Source organism: Condylura cristata, unplaced genomic scaffold, assembly GCF_000260355.1.
Source record: "Condylura cristata isolate star-nosed mole 26May11 unplaced genomic scaffold, ConCri1.0 scaffold00019, whole genome shotgun sequence".
In the NCBI taxonomy this organism is placed as follows: Eukaryota; Metazoa; Chordata; class Mammalia; order Eulipotyphla; family Talpidae; genus Condylura; species Condylura cristata.
In genome coordinates this window covers 12424000-12444560 of record NW_004567120.1, presented here as the reverse complement: position 1 = coordinate 12444560, position 20561 = coordinate 12424000, and the positions used below count along the sequence as shown (strand labels likewise).

General features: G+C 41.4%; 1 protein-coding gene across 1 annotated transcript in view; it reads left to right on the top strand.

Annotated features, from left to right (window-relative positions):
- The window catches only part of LOC101624648 (nuclear RNA export factor 2-like), a 43657-nt gene that overhangs the window by 5033 nt on the left and 18063 nt on the right, over positions 1-20561 (top strand). The window lies entirely within an intron of this gene.

Sequence of the window (20561 nt, the reverse complement as noted above, 5' to 3'; positions counted from 1 at the left end):
CTTCCTCTGGGACCTGGGAGCCCCTGCTGAACCGAGAGCGGTTTCCTCATTTGCAGAATGGGCTACTGACGTCCCAGGCTTGGTCAGCTGCGAAACACGAGTGGCTGAACACGTGGACCGGCTGTCACGGGACCTGGCGTGCAGTCGGGTCCCTGTCCCTGGGGGCAAGGTGGCTCTTGTTGTTGCCCTGCCCGTTCCGCACACCCTGATTCCCAGGCAGGGAACAGTGTTCCTTGATTCTGCCTGGGCAGCCAGGGAGACCCTGACTGGGGATTGTTGGCAGTATGTGAATATGAACCCCAAGGGGATGTTACTGATTTTTGTTTTTTCCCTTGAAGTTGGAAGAAGTTCACCAGGCTCTCTTCATACGTTCACCAGGACATTCATTGCTATCCCTGGCATTAATTCCCCGTGAGTGCTGTTTTGTGATGACCGAGGGTGGCCTGGGCCACCTGTGGGGGATGTGGACATGCACTCCCCCTCCCCCTGTCCCTCCCTCCCCGCCCCTCCCCCTCCAATTCCTCAACATCGTGCACAGTCTGCTGGGAGATTATGGAGCAGTCTGGCCTTGCTTTTAGGAGCAACATGGGCCTGGAGTCAGCCCTGGGGCTCCCTGCCTGACCCCGACCCTCACTAGCTGTGTGACCTTGGTCTGATCACATGACCTGTGTGTGGCACGGTGTCCCCTCTGCAGATGGGCTTAGAGTGTCCTCTCCGGTGCTTTACACAGCAAATGCACTGGGGTTCCCCCTGCACACGAGGTGAAACTGGAGGCAATCTCTGCAGAGGTGGGCTTTGTGGGAGGGGGCAGGTACCCCCAAGGGTGCTGGCGGGCAGGCACAGTAGGGAAATGGAAGGAACTTGCTGCTAACAGGTGGTGGTGTTTGTTGGGATTTGGCATCTTACGACCCACTTTTTCCTGCAGTCTGTGCATCGTGAATGATGAGCTGTTTGTACGGGATGCCGTCCCCTTAAATACCCGTTGGAGTAATGTGCCATCCACTCCAGTGTGCACAGCCACCTCCAGCTCTGTGCCCACCACCTCCCAAGGACAGTGTGAAACGCCACATGATCTTTTCAGCCCATTTGGAACAAACTACTGTTGATCTCAGAAGTGAGTCCTGTTGAGATCTGGATGCAGTAGAGGAAGAAACCTTGGGAAATTGCATACCATTTTTATTTAATTATTAACCTCTTTATTTTCTTACATCATTGTTCCTTTCTGGATGTATTTGATTTCTCCCCATAGTTCTCCCAACACCACATCCCCTGTGAACCATCAACACAGCCCCTTGTGCTCTTCCCTCCCCCATTTTGCACCTTCTTGGCCCACCTTCACAGCTGGATGGCTCAGGTCTGGTTTGCCTGCAAGTTTTGCCTTTATCTGGACCTTTGTTCGGTTTCTGATGCGTATAATATTTTACCTGTATACATTAGTATTTTAACTAAAAGTCGTGAAATTCCCCAATTACATATGTATCTCTAAATATAGATTACAGTGATATTTTACATTTAGTTGTGAAGCATCTTCTCTTTACTCATCAATTCTCCGTGTATATTAAATCTTGCTCCTTTAAATCTGGGCACAGAACTGTTGACTTCAGGCAGGCCCGCAGCTACTGTTGTGGACACGCCTCTTCACTGACTTAGTGCCACACCCAGTGCCACCTTCTCACCCTGGCACCGCATCTAGCTAAACTCAGAGCCAGGCTTCTGCAGCACACCTTCAGCGGTGACATGGTGGGGCCGGAGTTTCCCCTGGGGTCCCCCCATAGAGCTCTCAGCATTCTGGCAGCTCTCTCCCACAGACGGCAGCCTTCACTGGTCACAGGGGTCCTCTGTGCTTTCGAGATGAAAGGGGTGGATTTGAGAATTCAGGGAGGCTCTGTGGGCTGACGGCAGGTGGTCTGGGGACCATAATGAGCCCAGGTATCCTGGCTCTGCTGATGGTGCAATTCTCTCTACTTTTTCTCCAGACCGTGGACAGAATACTAAAGGAGGCCTGCGTGACCTGGGATCTTGATAATAAAGTTCTGCAAAGGAGCCCTTGAATATTTTCATGTTCAACCTCATCATATTTGTCTTATCTTTCTTCCATCCTGAAGCAAATTCCAGGGTCAAGATGGTTCTTGGCTTACAAGGAAGCCAAAGTTTACTTTGTAGATTGTCAGTTGTTCTTTAATTTTTTTTCACTTATGATCTTTGTTCACTTTCACTTACAATATACTGCAATAAATGTTAAAAGAATGTTATCTCCCTCTTGCAAACTATATTCCTGTTCATAATATATTTTTAAAGATTTATTTATGCATACACACTGGGATACAGGCCAGAGGTGCAGAGGTGGTGAGAGGATTCACCAGATAGAGTGGGGAGCAGAACAGGCAGATTGACAAAATACACCACTGAGGGGAGCAGCAGGCAAGACAGGAGAGGTCTGCCGTGCCGTGTGTGTCACCACCTTGGCTAGGGATCAAACTTGTGCTGAAGCAGCTGTGGCTAGCTTCGCAGTGCTATGCATTGTGACACCATTGCTCATGATACTTTTACCGTCTCTCCAGATGGTGGTAGAAATGTGTGCAGCTGAAGCCTAGACTGAGTCATTGGCTTACAAACCGCAAATGAGTTTGGAGTCTCTGTTCTTTGTGCACATCTGCTGCCTCACAGAGGCGTCCCCATCCTACAAAAGTGATTAACTCCTGTCACCATCAGAATATTGGGGTGCTGTTAAGAAGCTGGAGAAATAACCTCTCAAGTAATCGTAGGGTGCTTGTTGGTACTCTTCTACTGGTTTTTGACAGAAATAGTGTAATAGAAGCAGGTCAAGGAATAGTGATCGTAGGTGAAAGTCTGGATAGTTCACCAATAAGTCATTACAATCATTGCACTTTTCACTAAAGATTGAGGGAGACGAGAGGAGATACACCAATGAAAATCTAAGAACAATTAAGAAATTGAGAAATGTGTGGGTTAAACAAAAGCTTCAACAGGCCCCCGTTTAAGCACAATTTATCAATATGCCCATAAATCCAACCCACCTAAGCTCTCCTATTTTGGAAATATGCCTCTCTAGATAACAAAGGCAGATGTTTCTGTTCAACAGCTACCTTGATACTCAGTTAATTCTAACAGCTGCCCCCCATGCAATAGGAGTTCTTTAAGAACCTCAATGGCATTTAATGTGGCAGGCATACATCTATTTTTTTCTCAATGGATTGGTACAGAACCCTCTTCACTAATGTGCTATATAGATCATACTATGTCAGGATAATTGGAAAGTTTATTGATTATTCCTATTTGCTGACTTTCCAGTTCTGCCATTAAATAAAAGTAAAGTTCATATTTTAAATATCAGAAATTTATAAACAAAGAACATCACCTTAGTCAACATCAGCCTTTCTTTACAGAGTATTCATAAATTTCCATATGGGCAATCTTTAAAAGCTTTGGAGTTTTACAAATAAGTCGGTACCATATAGAAATACTTAAAGAATAAATTCTTAAAAGTGATTTACACCATAAAACATGCATAGAAAAACATCTGAGTTAAGGTAAACAGATGAGCAAGTGAAATAAGTCCATCAAAAGACAAACACTGCATGATCACCTGGCCAATAGTCAACTCACTGAAATAAAGAAGTCTGGGTTAGCAGGAGTGAGGCAGAAAGACAAATGGGGTGGCTAAGCAACATGTATAAAATCCAGTTGTGCAAGTTAAGTAAGTTCTAGAAGTAGCAGTACTCTAGTACACACGTAAAAATGTGTGAAGAGGCTCTCCCTGGTGGTGCAGTGGGTTAAAGCACAGCACTAAGAAGTTAAACCCACTTCAGCATGAGCTCGATTCCCCCCCTAGAGGTGACCCACATGGCGCAGCAGACCTCTCCTGATCCACCCGCTGCTCCCCTCAGCAGTATACTTCGTCAGTCGGCCTATTCTGCTCCCCACTCCGTCGCTAGTGAAACCTCTCACTGCCCCTGCACCTCTGGCCTGTACCTCAACAGAAGACAGTTAAATTCATTAACCATTTATCTATTTATGCATCCAGAGCTGGGGTACAGTCCAGAGGTGCAGGGGCAGTGAGAGGATTCACCAGAGACAGAGTGGGGAGCAGAACAGGTGGATTGATGGAGGAGAGCAGCGGGTAGGTCAGGAGAGGTCTGCTGCACCATGTCGGTCACCTCCAGGGCGGGGATCAAACTCACACTGAACTGGCTGATGCCAGCTTGTGGTGCTGCGCTCCAACCTGTCGTGCCACTGAGGGCCGTACATAAATAAATCTTTTTTAAAAATCTGTGAAAAAGGTAGATCCCATACTCAGTCTTCACACCAAGTTAAACATAACCATGTTCCTTATTACTTTGTACTAACCTCTCTGTTGACTAAGTCAACTGAGAAACATGGGCGATGAGTCTTTAGAACAGTCTATGTTCTCAACAGACAAAAGTTAAATTCATTAATCATCCTATTCTTTCTGGGAAACATTTTTGATTACTTGCTCATAATGAAACGTGGTCTTTCTGAAAATACGAACTTGCCATTTACCTAACTGTAATGTCGGGGGAACAACCTCACACCTCCACATGGGCATATGCTTCAGGCACCCTGCACCCAGGCCCCATGACGGTGTTCTGTCCCCTTATGTCCCTACCCTTTGGGGCACCGCCCCTTTCCTTCTAGCACTGGGTGCATTTTTTTTTTATTACAAAGTTTATTTTTACATCATTTTGCACATTTCTTTTCCATCTCGATTGTAATCCCCGCGGGTTTCCCATCACCAAATCACCCCTGTGCCACCACCATGGTCCCGTGCATTTCCCTCCCTTCCCCTCCCCCCCGTTTTTTATCCCATTCCCCACTCCACCCAGCACTGGGTGCATTTTTACAGAGTCCAAGATTTATATCCTGGCCCTTGCTTCTTTGTTTCCTTTCATTATCCATACACCCGCAATGAGTAAAACCCCCAATAACCATTTCACTTTATAACTTAGCTTCTCATAATCACGTCCACACCCACCCATTTTGTCCCCAAAGGCACAGTTCCAGCTTTTTAAACAGCTAAGTTAGTCTCCTACTGACTCCATAATCTATAATTGCTTTTATCCACAAGGCCAAGGTCGCCCACTGGCTGGTCCCAGGACTGCATATTGTGAGTGATGCTGCTGAGAACATAGACGTGCATGAGTCTTATTGCTGCTCATACTCTGAGAAAATACCTAGTAGTGCTGTTGCGGGATCATCTTGTATTTTCATTCTTTTAAAGAAATATCTCTAACGTTTACTGTGGAGGCTGTGTAAACTTACATTCCAACAACGGTGGGTGCGTTTTCCTTTTTCTCCACATCCTCACCAGCAGGTGTTGTTTCTGACTTTACCCTTGGGCATTCTCACTGCATGGGGTGCTAACTCATTGTGGTTTACATTTTTTTCTCCCTTCTAGTAAGTGGTGATGAGCATTTTCTCCTGTGCCTGAACCAGTGAAGTGTCTTCTTTGGAGAAGAGTCTAAGTAGGCTCTTCTCCTGCTTCTGTTTGTGTTGGTTTAGTGTGGTGGCGTTGCATGAGTTTTTATGTATTTTGGAAATGGTCTCCTTGTTACATGTGTGATGTGCAATTACCTTTTTCCTTACATTCCAGGGGCACTGCCCTCTCCCAAGGCCTAATTATTGATGACATTTATTGATATTAAGTTGATTGCAAGAAAAAGTTAAAACTGTATTCTATAATTCATTTCAAAACAGTGTTCCCTTCAGGAAATTGCAATAAGAAAATCAGCTCCTCTCACACACTCTTCTCCAATTTCTAACTGATTCATTTTGTTGTTGGATGTGAGCTTATTGAATTTTCTAGCTAAACATTCTACAAATACGGTATAACTTAATGCTCAGGATAGCAAATATCAAATTGGCTAATTCCCAAATATCTGTATTTATATAAAATGTGTTGCAATAATTTTCTCCAGAATAATTTGAGTGGACTTAAGTGTTAACATCCATTTATCTGAATTTTCCCTTTATGTGTATTGATATGTATTATGTAATAGAAGTTAATTAATCAATGAAAGTATCCCACATATGAACAGGTACATGAGACTACATTCATATTTGAGAATCTAGATCTAGTCAACTGTCACAAGTCTCTATCAGGTCTATAGAGTAAAGAATATGCCATGATTTTCTAGATTTTTTTTCAAAATATGTTAAGTAGAGCAGTTTTTAAGCTTTAAATTTTAATTGGGACCCAGCAGGCTATCTGAAGTAGTTGATTAAGAAACCTGGTGGCCCTCCCTGGTGGTCCAACACATTAGAGCACAGCAATGCAAGCTAGTTTCAGCTGCTTCAGTGCAAGTTCGATCCTTGGCTCCAGAAGTGACCCACATGGCACAGCAGACCTCTCCTGATCCCTCCCTCCACTGCTCCCCTCAGCAGTATATTTCATTGATCTGCCTCTTCTGCTCTCCACTCTGTCCCTGGTGAGTCCTCTCACTGCCCCTGAACCTCTGGTCTGTAGCCCGTTCTATATGCATAAATAATAAATCTTTTTTTCAAATAAAACTACCTGGTGACACTATGTAAATACAAAGTGCAGCAGTATCACTTAGTACTCAGCCCCTAAGTTTCTTCTCAAGATATCTTGCTGATATCACTTACATCATATACAATTCTATTACCAGCAATAGACTTAAGTGTAATTCTATAACAAGAGTGAACTCTATTATGTAAAAACTGGTGGCAAAATAATTTCCGAAATATAGCTGGAATTATTTATTTTTTTATTTAAGGATTAATTTATTTATGAAGACAAGAAGTAGGGTACAGGCCAGAGGCGCAGTGGGTAAAAGGATTCACCAGAGACTGGGAAACAGAACAGGCAAGTTGGTTGAAATATAGTGTTTAGGGGAGCACTGGGCAGGATAGGAGAGGTCTGCCACACTATGTGGGTCACCTCCCTGGCCGGGGATCTAACTTGTGCTGCAGTGGCTACAGATAGCTTCACAGTACTGTGCTTTATCTACTTTCATCATCAGAAGGACCCTGGAATTATTTATTTTGTGTGGTAAAATAACAGTTGCACTGTGTGGATAACAAGAGTCAATCTCAATCATTTAAATTCTTCCCTGATAATTTTTGAAAACATGACCTACATTTATTTTTGAAGAAACCTCTCCTGTATTTGTTTTAGAGCTAATATAACATCACAGAATCACAAATGACCCAGCTCAAAACAAACACCCTGTAAGGCCCTCATCCTCCCCATCCCTTGCTGAGAACAGCTTGCATTGTCTATACAGTGCTCATTTCCATGCTTTGACAGTCACCCAGCATGAGTTCAGTATCTAGACAGCTTAAATTTTATACCATGTGGAGCACAGGGGAACATTTTGAGCACCTGACTTGGATCTGAAATCTGAGCATCTGAGCTTAATCTGTAACTGGTTTTCTTTCCCATTGCTTGACACTGACAGTATAGTTACTAGTTAGGAAATTTCTTAAAGAACAAAGATTAACATGTGTTCATTACATCTTTTCCAAGGACACAGTCTTAGATGATTTATTCTTTTGTATAAAGTTACCAGGTAAGTCAATTTTACTTTATGACAGCCAAATTCACCTAGGACATCTCATTCAGCAGTGCATAAATGTGTGTTTCAGTATTTATGTTTCATGGTATCCCAACCATCTAGTATTCCCCTTTCCCATGTCTCTGTGTTAGGGAGTGCCACTGCTCCAAAAACCAGTAGTTCTAACCTTTAAAATGTTCACTACAGCATAGAAAATAAAAGAGATTGTAGGTGCTTCCAGCACATCTTGCCAAATAACATTCAAGCAGAATAGCTTACCAGCCTGCCTCACCTAAAGAACCTCAGCCAAACTAACTAGCATATGTATGCTTTATTCATACGCATTTATCCACAAGCTCAACTCCCATACCGTGTATTTGAAAGAGCAGACAGCACCACCCCAAGCCCCCATAAGCGTATTTTATGATTCCAATCTCTGGGTAATCATCTCAGAATAAAGAATAAAGGGTGTGACTGTCAGGTAAGACGGCCGGAAATCTGACTCTTCTAAAGGAAGTTAGAATTCCAGGGATTATCTTTTGGAGGAAGAGGTCCTCATTCACCCTCAGTCTATGCCAGTCTCACTCAGCTGAGAATACTCGGGTCAGGTGTCATTATGCTCTATCTCAGACTGTGCATCTGCCCACCTGTAGGTGACTACAGGGTAGAAAGAGACTCAGGTCCTGATGCCACACTCCATCCTGTGACTGTATGTAGCTACTGAATTCCAGCTTGGAATTTCATTACAGCCTCTAGTGCATTATGGCTCCATTTTCACACCTGCATTTACATGCATCTGACAACGATATCCCAAAATGATATAAGGAACAGAAATAATAGTTACTACAAAAAAAATCACAACTTCCTTTTAAAAAGTCTTTCCTCCATAAGTATTTTCAAACTTAACCATGGCACAAAAATTGGTGTTGCTGAATTACTTTAGTTTATTTATGGAGTTATGTCATATTGCTGAGGCAGAGCAAAATAATTACACTGCTTATATAGCACTGATTTTTTTCTAGGCCAGTGAACATGAAAAAACAAATCAAATTTATTTTAGATATGCAGGAAAAGTTTCAGTTTCCTTACAAATTATCAGAATAACTTCTCAAAAAATAGCAATATAACAAAACTGCATGGTATATTCATCTTTCTTTTTCTCTGTCTTTTTAACTTCCCTGGTGGCACAGTGGGTTAAAGCACAGCACTAAGAAGCTAAAGCCCTTTCCGCATGAGTTTGATCCCCACCTGCCCCGGAGGCGATCCACATGGCCTGGCAGACCTCTCCTGACCCACCCACTGCTCAGCTCATCAGTGTACTTCTTGATCTGCCTGTTCTGCTCCCCACTCTGTCTCTGATGAATCCTCTCACTGCCCCTGCACCTCTGGTCTGTACCCCAGTTCTGTATGCATAAATAAATAAATATTTTTTAAAAAATGGCAGTAATTAGCTCTGTAGGGTGGACCTACTTAACTGCTCTTTAATAAATTGTGTACTAAATTGCAAGTGTTATTTTTTAAAAAACATAAAATTAATACACAAGGACGCAGTGGAGTCCGGTGCTTGTGACACCTCAAACACCACGATCTCGACAGAGCCCAGGATTATGAGCACTCTCAGGTCTCTGAGTCTCTGCAGAGAAAGGTCTCATGAAACACGCAGATTGGCAAGATTCATCAATGCAGACTACTGTCTCACAGTGATGATCTGTGAGCATGGTGGGTGGGTTCGTAAGGATTTGGGTGGTGGTACGGCCATCAGGTGGACACTACAGTCTATCAGAAATGCACTGATAAGGTCTGCATCTGGCCTCCTAAAGCCTGAACTCACGTCTCCCCTGACCTGTGGTCGCCATGCTCAGATGGTAGACCTGGGTCTTTAGGACACTAGACCAAGATGGGGTTATAAAGCCAGCTCATAGCAAATGGCTTCTATCACGTGGTCTTTATGAGCTCATGGCTCATAAAAACTTTACTTTCACCCAAATGACCTTCAGTGAGGGTCACGTGGAGGCTGTGTTCACGCTTACCCCTGTGTCCACTGGTCAAGCTCAGGTCATCTTCAACCCATGAAGATGAAGGACTACAGATGTGTGCCTGCATGCGTCAGCCCACTTGGTGCTGACATATAATAGAAAGAACCGTTACAGTCACGTGAGCACTGGAATCACCCAATCATCGGTGGCCTTGCAGATCCTAGGGTCACGTGTTGCCGCCACGCTGTCTTCGATTGGCGTGGAATAAACCACTTACTCTGAGGAGCCATTTTTTAATTACCAGGAGATCGAGACCTCTTGAACCTTGTGACCCCTTGGATCTTGCCACTATGTGGTCACAGCCACAGGGCCGGGAAGTCAGGTAGGTTCCCGTGGGTTCTTTGAACTTTAATGTTATATGATGATCCCCGTCGCCGTCCTCCTCCCGGTGGTTTTGTGGAAGGATCCGCACTTAAAGTGTGTGGATCGCTACAGAATTGCAATTCAGGAGAAATTTAAAAGTTCAAAAGACCTTGAGAATGTGGCCCTTGCCCATTCATGTAAAGCACTGAGGAAAATTAGAATCTGACACCAAACTATTCCTCAAGTTTTACTTCTTGCGGCGCCATGCGGTACTTGGCTGGAGGGATCCGGAGCGAACTGTGAGTTTATCGGCGAATTGACACGAGAACGGGCTGACCAAAGGTCGTGCGTGGACGCTCTGCCGTGAGTTGGCTGATAGCCCTTCCCCACCCCCCACGTCCACGCGGTGCCCTTGCCTATCACCTGTGGTTTGTTGTGTGCTTTGTGGGGGCCTCCTCGAGCCAGTCGTTATTAGGACACCAGGGACTTCCTGGGTGCCATTTTATAGCGATTCCAAATCTGACCTCCCTTTCTGTCTCCGACTCAGCTCCTTGAGACAGGGTGGAGAATTTTGAAATATAATTTGTTTTAAAACGAATATATGAAAATAGTCATAATGTGAAGATTCAGTGTCTATTGTATACACTTTACAGGGCAGACGTTTTTCAAGGTGCTTTGGGGAGGGATGCCGTCGTCTTTTTGTGCTGGGGATCTCTAAATGGTTAATCTTGCCAGCTAGGCACTAATATTCTTCAGGTTTTGCTTTTGTCTTCTAAGTATTGTTATTTAGATGCCTTAAATACTTTATTTCCCTCGTGTGGATAAAATTAATGAATTTATTACAGAAAACATATTATGTATTATTGTAGGAGATATATTTTTAAAAATCTTCAAGGTGGTACTAAATAAATGCAATTTATCAAAGAAACGATTGTGCTTGCATTTACATGGGATTTGAATATAGCTTGCATTATGGTTAAAGAATATTGTCCCTTGTGTTTTTTTTTATATTATAGCTATTTTATTTTTTTCTCTTCAGTCCTCCTAGGCTTGTACAAAACACTATGTCTGAGACACAACAAAAAAACTATTTTCTACCATTCATGAAATATGGAGATGAAGGTAAAATGAATTAAAATTGTATTGTATGTTTTTGATAATATATACTAACATTTAATATGAATCTCAAAGAAAGGGGCATTGTCTTAACGCCTTCAGGCTATTCTAACAGAACATCTGGACTGGATAATTTACAGTCAACAGAAACTTATTCCTCTCAGGTCTGGGGGGATGGGGTGTCCTGAATCCAGGCAGGGGCAGGTTGGGGCGGGGTGAGAAGACCTGCTCCTGGCTGCTCAGTGACTGTGATCTTGCCGTTTCTGCACATGCAGGAAAGGACGAAGAAGCTGTCTGTAGTCACATTCGTAATGTCACTAATCTCATTCGTAAAGCAGCCTCCCTCATCACGCTTCAAACCCCCCAAATACCAGCATGCTAAGTACTAGGTGCGAATGCAAACATTCTATAGCAGGTGGTTTCCTCAGTGTACATGGGAATGGATCATTTTCTACAGACCACTTATAGGCATTACTATTCTACAATAGACTTTCTTGTTAAACCCTGTCCAAAACAGGATTATTTCACTTTCATATGCTAAGGATAGCGAGGTGTGTGTTTACTCATAACTAGATAGGATTCTAATTAGGAATCTGTCTATGGCTTGTTAACTCACTTTATCTTATCTTATTAATTACTTTGTCTGTTTTACATTTTTCTGTTTTTTCATTCTTAACAGACACCTCTTAAGTTAAGTATGTTTCTGATATCAGGACAAGAAAAAAGTGCATAAGTGAAGTTATTAGTTTCTTGCATCTCTAACAGATAAGTGTCCCACTGTGAAAACAAGGCTCATGATGAGCAAATGCAGTATCTCTAACTTTATGCTAGTTTTCCACATTTTTTCAAATCCAATTTGTTATTGTCTCTGATAACTACAGCTGCCATTTTTTTGAATGCCTGTTACATGCCAAGCACTTGCCTAAAATCATTGGACAGAAGTGACAGAGGACATTCTAGATATATATGTAATTTCAAAGTCCATACTCTTTCTTTCCTGTGCTTTTCCAATTATTTTACATCAATCCTCTCCAATGTAATTTGTATATACTTATTATTGAAATTCCTTTACTTCACAGCTGTACTTCATCTCCCTTTTTTAAAAAAGATTTATTCTTATTTATTTATACATACAAGAACTGGAGTCCAAACCAGAGGTGCAGGGGTAAGAGGAGTCACCTGGAACAGAGTGGGGAACAGAACAGGCAGATCTACTGAGATACAGATACTGCTGATGGGAGTAGCAGGCAAGACTAGGAGAGTTCTGCTTCACCATGTAGGTTAATTCCCTGGCTGGGGATCGAACTCATATTTTGGTGGCTGTGACAGCTTGATAGTGCTGAGACTTAACCCCTTGCATCACCATTGAGGCCCCCATTTCCCTTATTCATCTGATTCTCCAACAATGGAATTAAGTAGACAATGAAATTAACTAAAGTCCCCAGAACTAGGTAGCCACAGGGTTTTTTTCATGTAAATAAATGTGTGTTTGGATATTCAGATTATTCAAGCATAGCTATTATAAATTGAAACCTGATGGTAGATGTAAACACTCTTACAAGAATATGGCTGCAGCAGGTTGAAGCATGCACTGCGAAGCTGGCCATGGCCGCTTCTGCATGAGTTCCATCCCCGCGGCACAGAGGTGATCCACATGGCGCCGCAGACCTCCCCTGACCGGCCCACATTCCCCTCAGCAGTGTACTTCATAGACTGCCTGTTCTGCTCCCCACTCTGTCTCTGGTGAATCTTTCACCCCCCCCCCGCACCTCTGGCCTGTACCCCAGTTCTGTATGTATAAATAAATAAAAATCTTTATAAAAAAAATATGCCTTTCCATATTTTTTAGGGGAAAAGTAATATAAATTATAACAAAAATTAATGAAATTTGATAGTGAATCCAAAAGAGTTGAGTAAAATTGCTACATGTCAGTGGTTCCTAAAGATAAGATAATAAGGAAATCTCAGTTAAAATAGGGAAAGATAATTGACAGGCACAGACAAAGCACTTTTGAATGGAAAAGTGGCTTTGTGTGCACGAACAATAAAATACAAGGCATAGGATAGCATTATGAAAATATGTTGAACATTTGAAAATTTAAACAGAATGAATAAATTGTCCAAAAAATTAATACGTGTATTGAGGAAATGGAAACTTACTGTGTAAGAATACATGATAAGGACAAATTATCTGTCCATCTTAATTGATTAGAGAAATAAAAATAAAAGTCAATTAATATAAAATAATAGTAAGTGAAATTGAGCCATGGCACAGTGACTGCAACATGACAGAGTTGTTATTTCCCTCCTTGCAGGGTTGGCTTATTATTAAAACATCAATAATGAAACTCAAAAATGTTAAGATAGAGGAATGAAAATTAATGATTATCATTAAGAATCCAGAGATACATGAATGCAATAAACCAACAACAAATTCAGATGAAATACAACATTAACAACTCTCAGCTACACTAGAATAGAAAGATTTTTCTTGGAAATGACATTGGGTATTTTAAAAAACTATAACACTACATAAAATTGTAAACCATTTAAAGCTTCTATTTTATTGTTACTGTTTATAAATATTTTGAAATGATGTTGATGTTCACTGAGGGAGCATTGCTTTATAACACCTTACTATTTTAGGGGTATGGTTCACAGGTCTACAAAGGCATTTGTCACGCCCCTGGGACCACTGACACAACCAGAAGCTTGTACCATAGTCCACTTAGGGTCCCTCCCCACACACCCCCTACACACACACATTGCAGTCCTCCCCTTCTGTAGCCTCAGTTTATTATTTGGATTTGTTTTAGTTCTTTCTGTCAGTTCCTTTTCATTTTTTTTTTCATTCCACATATGAATGAAATTGTCAGGTATTTTTCTTTCTTGTTATGACTACTTCTATAAACCTAGTACCCTTCAGTTCTACCCATGTTTTCACAACTGGCAATATTTCATGTGTGAAGTGAATATCGTGATTTTGATTTGCATTTCCCTGGTAATAAAAGATGTTGAACATTTTTTCATGTGCCTGTTGGCCACCTGTGTTTTTTTTTTTTTTAGAGAAGTACGTATATTATCTTTTCTGTCCTTTTTTTAAAAAAAAATAGGGCTTTTGTTTTCCTTTTGTTGAGTTGTATGATTTCTTTGTACATCTTGTATAATATACCTACATTAATTGTATGATGTGCAAATATCTTCTCCCATTCCATGGCTTGTCTTTTCATTTTAATGATAGTCTCCTTTGCTGTAAAGAAAGTTTTTAAGTTGATGTACTTCCATTTGTATATTTTTGCTTTTCTTTCCTTTGTTCTGGGAGTCGAGGTCCCAACACAACTGAAGTCATTGTTCCAGAGAGTTTTGCTTATTTTCTCTTCTATGTATTTTAATGGCATTCTGCAAGGAAGTAGAACAAACATGAAATTTATATAAAGTAACAAAAAACAAAACAAGCCAGACAAAAACATGAGAGGCATCGCATTCACAAACTTCAAACAACACTACAAAGCCATTGCAGTAAAACAATACGGTATGGAAATAATAATGGATACAGTGAACAATGGAATTGAATTGAAAGCCCAGAATAGTATTCCATTTTAAAGAAGAGGTAGAGAAGGCACATAGAGTTACTTCTGTTCAACATCTCACTGATTATGCTAGGCAGTGCAGTAGCCAATATTCATACATACATATATACATACATAAATTAATAAATATATAAAAGCGAAAACTAATAAAACACCGAGAACAATTTTTTTTTAAGATTTATTTATTTATTCATACAGAACTGGGGTACAGGCCAGAGATGTGGCGGGTGAGAGGATTCACCAGGGACAGAGTGGGGAGCAGAACAGGCAGATCAATGAAGTACACTGCTGAGGGGAGCAGCGGGCGGGTCAGGAGAGGTCTGCTGTGCCATGTGGTTACCTCCGGGGCAGGCGGGGATCGAACTCATACGAAAGTGGCTTAAGCTTCTCAGTGAACTCATACGAAAGTGGCTTAAGCTTCTCAGTGCTGTGCTTTAACCTGCTGCGCCACCAGGGAGGGGTGGCGCAATTATTATTTTTATAAGAACCTCAAGAAAGGGGCCTCCCTGGTGATGCAAGTGGTTAAAGTGTAGCACTATGAAGCTATCAGCAGCCACTGCAGCACGAGTTGCAGCCGCTGCCAGGGAGGTGACCCACATGGCTGCCAGACCTCTCCTGATCCACCCGCTGCTCCCCTCAGCAGTGTACTTTGTTGATCTGCCTGTTCTGCTCCCCACTGTCTCTGGTGAATGCTCTCACCCCCACACCTCTGTCCTGTACCCCAGTTCTTGTATGTATAAATAAGTAAATCTTAAAAAAAAAAAAAACCTTAAGTGAATGTACAGAAAGTTATGATAGGTTGTGGTAGTTCATTGAATGCAGGAATTATGTAATCAAATATTGCAACAAGCAGAAAATACTTTCATAGTGATTATACCATCTACAGCAGCAGAAACTTTGGATTTAGTGAAATATACTATGAATTGGCTCAGTTGGTGCTTAAACCAACATTGCTGAGCACCGCATGCTTTTTTCTGTTATAAACTGAAAAACTAAAAACATTTACTAGTGTGCTTGCACTTTGTGTCCCATTTGGGAACCCTGTGTCCATGTGCATGCTGAGACATGGGGGTAGAGCTGAGAAATGTGGCAGCCATGTTCATGCCTCATATCCCTTTCTCCTTGCCCCCTCTTCTTCACTGCGAGCCCTCACTGTGTTTGTTAACGACCACACATTTTGATAAATATTTCACATTTTGAAATTGCCGATATGTTAGTGTTTAGTATTTGTGTTATTTATCTGACTTGGTTTACTATGCATGATCTTCTCAAAGTCTTGAAAGTATTCCATAGCGTGGATAGGCCGTATTGATCTGATTTTCGGTCAGTGGTACAGGTACTTAGGCTGCTTCCATGTCCTAGCTTCTGTAATAAAGGGTTGCTTTAAACATTGCAAAGCAAAATAGGTTTTGCATTAATGGTTTAGTTTTCTGTGGATAAACAGAAGACAGTTGGATTGCTGCATCATGTGGTCTATTTTTAGTATTGCAAGATGAATCCAGATTGTTTTCCAGTTCACATTCCCACCACCAGTGTGATAGGACTCCTCTTTCTCTGTTTCCTCTCCATCACTTGTTTTTGGTTTCTTTTCATTACATGCCATGTTCAGAGTTGGTTATATATAGTGTGAATTTTTCCTCTGTGCAGTAATATGTCTTCTTTAATCTTATATTTTTTCATTATGTAAATTTTTCTCTTGTGTTAATTCCAGTTGTTTGTTTTTGTGTTTATTTCACTTACTATAATAACTGAGTGTCCAGAAACATTTTGTATTGACATCATGCAACATATCACCAATGTTTTCTTCTATGTATTTATTGTTGCTGGGCTTATATCTAAATCTTTAACCCAGTGAGGGGTTTATTTTTGTTTATGGAACTACAGTAATACAGCTTCATTCTCTTGTGCATGGCCTTTTAGCTTTCCAGATACCATTTATTAAACAGACTTTGCTTTCCACATTGTATAATTGTGGGTGCTTTTTCACACTTCAGGCACTGATATGTATATGGAAGTATTCTGGGTTTTTTACTTTATTCCAGATTCACATATCTATTTTTTGTGCAGTTGTTAGATTATTTTTAACATTGTTGGTTTATAGTAAAGTTTGAGGTCAGGCTGTATTATACCTCCATTTCTCTTAGGATTGGTTTTTTTATTTGAGGCCTCTTGTGGTTCCATGTAAATTTCCAAACTGTTTTTTTTTTTTTTTTTTCAGTATTTTTGAAGAATACTGTTGGTATTTTGATTAGGATTGAATTAAATGTATATGTTTCTTTAGAAAGGATATTTGTTTTGATTATGTTGATCCTTCTCATCCATTAGTACGGTCTGTCCTTCCATTTTCTTATTTTACATATATGCAGAGGTTTTTGTGTGGAATTATCTAGTGCTACCTGTTAAACATATTTAATCTAGTCTCCCACTTAAAGCTATATTTTATTTATTCTCTCATTTATTTATCTGCCTATAGTTATAAGTGGACTATTAAAATTCCCTAGTATTATTGTGTTGTTGACACCTTTCTTTAGCGCTGTCAGTTGTTATCCTCCTTATTTTTGGTGCTCCAGCATTCACTGCATATTCACTGAGTGATCTTTCATCATTTTGTATTAGGCTGTTAATAATGTAATGGCAGCCCTTACTCAGTGGATTTTTAAATTGCATCTGTGTTACCTCATGTCAGTAGAGTTTTTCCTGACTTTTATGATTCCCATTTGTTAGTAGGAATATTTTCTAGGCTTTAAGTCTCTGCTTATCTTTGTTGCTAAGAGTAGGTTCTTGTAACAGTTGAGTTAAAAGTATATGGAAGAGGCCCTCCCTGGTGGCGCAGCGGGTTAAAGCACAGCACTGAGAAGCTGAAGCCACTTCTGCATGAGTTCGATCCCCACCTGCCCCGGAGGTGACCACATGGCGCGGCAGACCTCTCCTGACCCGACCGCTGCTCCCCTCAGCAGTGTACTTCGTCGATCTGCCTGTTCTGTTCCCCGCTCTGTCTCTGGTGAAGCCTCTTGCCGCCCCTGAGCCTCTGACCTGTACCCTAGTTCTGTATGCATAAATAAATAAATAAATCTTAAAAAAAAAGTATATGGAAGAGACAAACTCCACTGACATCTTGCCAGATTACTCTGCAGTGTTCAGCAGTGTATAGAGTTTTACTCTTAAGTGTGTCCTGTAGAAGCATAGAGTAATTGGCACAATAACCTAGAGAACCTTGAATATTAGAACACTCAGAGATTTTTTTACAGAATACTTGCCTGAATCCTCCTTTTTCTAGAGAAACTAGTACATATTGTCTGCTGATACATCTTATTTTTCCAGTTGAAGTTGGTTAAAATAAAGTATACTCAGTGAATCCACATACCGGAGAGAAAATCGAGGCAATTTTTATTTCCGTTGATGCTCAGTAAGTCATAATCTTTCCACATGGTAAATTTGACAGGTTAGCAGTGACTGTTATTTTAGAGGGTAGGTGAATAGCAATACAACTCCTATAACCTTACAAGTTAACTGTAGCTACAATATCCAGTGAAGCAGACATTGGAGCAAAGAAAATGAGTAAGAACAAAAAGGGACATTACATAATGATGAAAGGGTCAATCCAACAAGGAGAAATAAGAGTCCTAAATATGTATACAACAAACAAAAGATCTCAGTGTACAGAAAGCAATATCCAATGGAACTGAAAGTAGAAATACCCCATCTATAATGATTCTTAGGGCTTTAAAAACCTTCCACTAAAGTAAGTGATCTGATTACTAGAAATAACATCAGGAAATTTGACATCTAAATAAGACAGTAAATTAACAGCCTCTACTTGAAACAAATAAAATGTTCTACCCATCGTCAATAGAATATACTGTTTTTCAAAAGTATACTGTTGTTCAAAAGTCTTGGCAACATTTGCCAAGATAGAGCATCACTTGGATCGTAATATACCTCAATACATTTCAACCGAATTGAAATCATAAAAGTGTGTTCTCTTGTCATAATAGAGTTAAATTATTAGTCTATATTAGAAAGAAAAATAGGAATCCTTAAACACTTAGAAGTGATAGTTAACATATCATTACTATCATCTTTCTGCTCCTTGCTATGAAGACTTGAGATTAGGCAGAGATGAAGGCATTTCAGACTGAGAAAACAGAAAGCTTACTCTGGATATTTCTCTTTTTTTAAGATTTATTTATTTATGCATACAGAACTGGGGTATAGGCCAGAGGTGCAGGGGTGGCGAGAGGCTTCACCAGAGACAGAGTGGGGAGCAGAACAGGCAGATCGACAAAGTACACTGCTGAGGGGAGCAGCGGGCGGGTCAGGAGAGGTCTGCTGAGCCAGTGGATCACCTCGGGTGGATGTGTTTCGAACTCAAGCTGAAATAGCTCTAGCTTCTTAGTGCTGTGCTTTAACCCACTGTGCCACCCGGGAGGGCCTTCTCTGGGTATTTCTAAGAGAATATTGTTTAGAACAAGACTAGAAGAAGGTGGACCGCTTAAGAGGCTGTTACATCAGTCTTCCCTGAAGTTAAAGATTGTACTGAATTGTTAAAGAACCTAGAGCTTGCAGATAGTTATTGGACTCAGTTTGGTGACTGATTGTATTTGGGAAGTCTGATAGAGTTTGCCTTCCAGGTATTGGCACCTGAAGGTGTTAGAGAGACCAGAAGTAGAGATGCAAAGGTCTTCTTGGTATAAGGCTGGGGTCCAGTCTAAACCATGGAATCACCCATGAAGTAAAGTATCTTTATTCTCTATAAAATATGGTTTTATTTTTATGCTACGACACATCTTCTGTCTCCCTCTCCTCCCTTAACCATCTTGTCCTCTCCCTCCAAGCTTTCTCACGTGAGACTGCATTCTGGAAGAAAAGGCTCTCCTGTCTAGACAAGCAGACAGCATTCCTTGCTAGGGATTGTGTGATCAGTCCCTTATGGCACGTTGGCACTTTTCTTGCCCTGCCACAGGCTTAGCTTAAGACATGCTACATGATAAATGAACCCATTGTCTATTTTCAATATACAATTTCATTCCACTTTTCAGGATGTAATGATGGAGGTAGATCACCTCAAGGAAAAAGAAAGGTTTGCGTTCTTTTCCAGGTGACTATGGCAACAGGAACCCTCAGTATCACCACAGTGAATATGGAGCTCACTCTTCATACTTCCGGGAAACAAATGGAAATAGGAAGATGAGAGATGGCCAGGAGCGCTCCCAAGTGAGGCAGTAAGTGGCTAGGCAGCCTGGTGCACATGTAGAGGCCCCCGGGACTATGCAACAGACCACTCTCATGGCCTTCTCAATCCGCTCTCATGGGAGACTGAAGGAAGCTGGATGAGAAGTAGGATTCAGCCATTCCAGTTGTGGTCCTGGTGTCAGAGAGGCAAGGATGAGCAGCAGATTTTCTTAGTATTTACGCCCACCCTGCTTCTCCCCACTTCACCCCACAGCACTCCCTATGGCAACCGACAGGACGAGAGGAGAGTGAGATTGCAAAATGAAGACCGCATCCATATTACTGTGTGGAGAGATAGGAAACCAGCAGAAAGAGAAATGAGGAAGAGAAGACAAGATAGAACACGAGGGAGCTGGTTCAGTATCACAGTGAGTGCCCTGGAAAATGTGTTATGTGCAGGGGAAAGGCTCAGGGACAGCTGTGCTGGTCTGCTACAGAAACCTCGCTGCTCTGACAGCACAGTTTATAGTCTCTTCCTTATATTCAAGGAGTTGATGTTCTTATTCAGCTCAGCGAAAATTCAGAGAAGCCATATAAAGGGAACCGCTGAGTGTAGGGAGGATGGGGAGGTTATCAAAAGGCACTGCTGGAAACCACTTCCAGGAGGTGGAGCAGCTGCCTACCTGATGCCTCAGTTTGCCTCCAGCTGAGTGGCTGATGCAGGTCAGGTGAGGCGTCTGAGGCAGGCTTTGAAACGCAAGTGGCTCTTGCTAGCTATGATCCTGTGG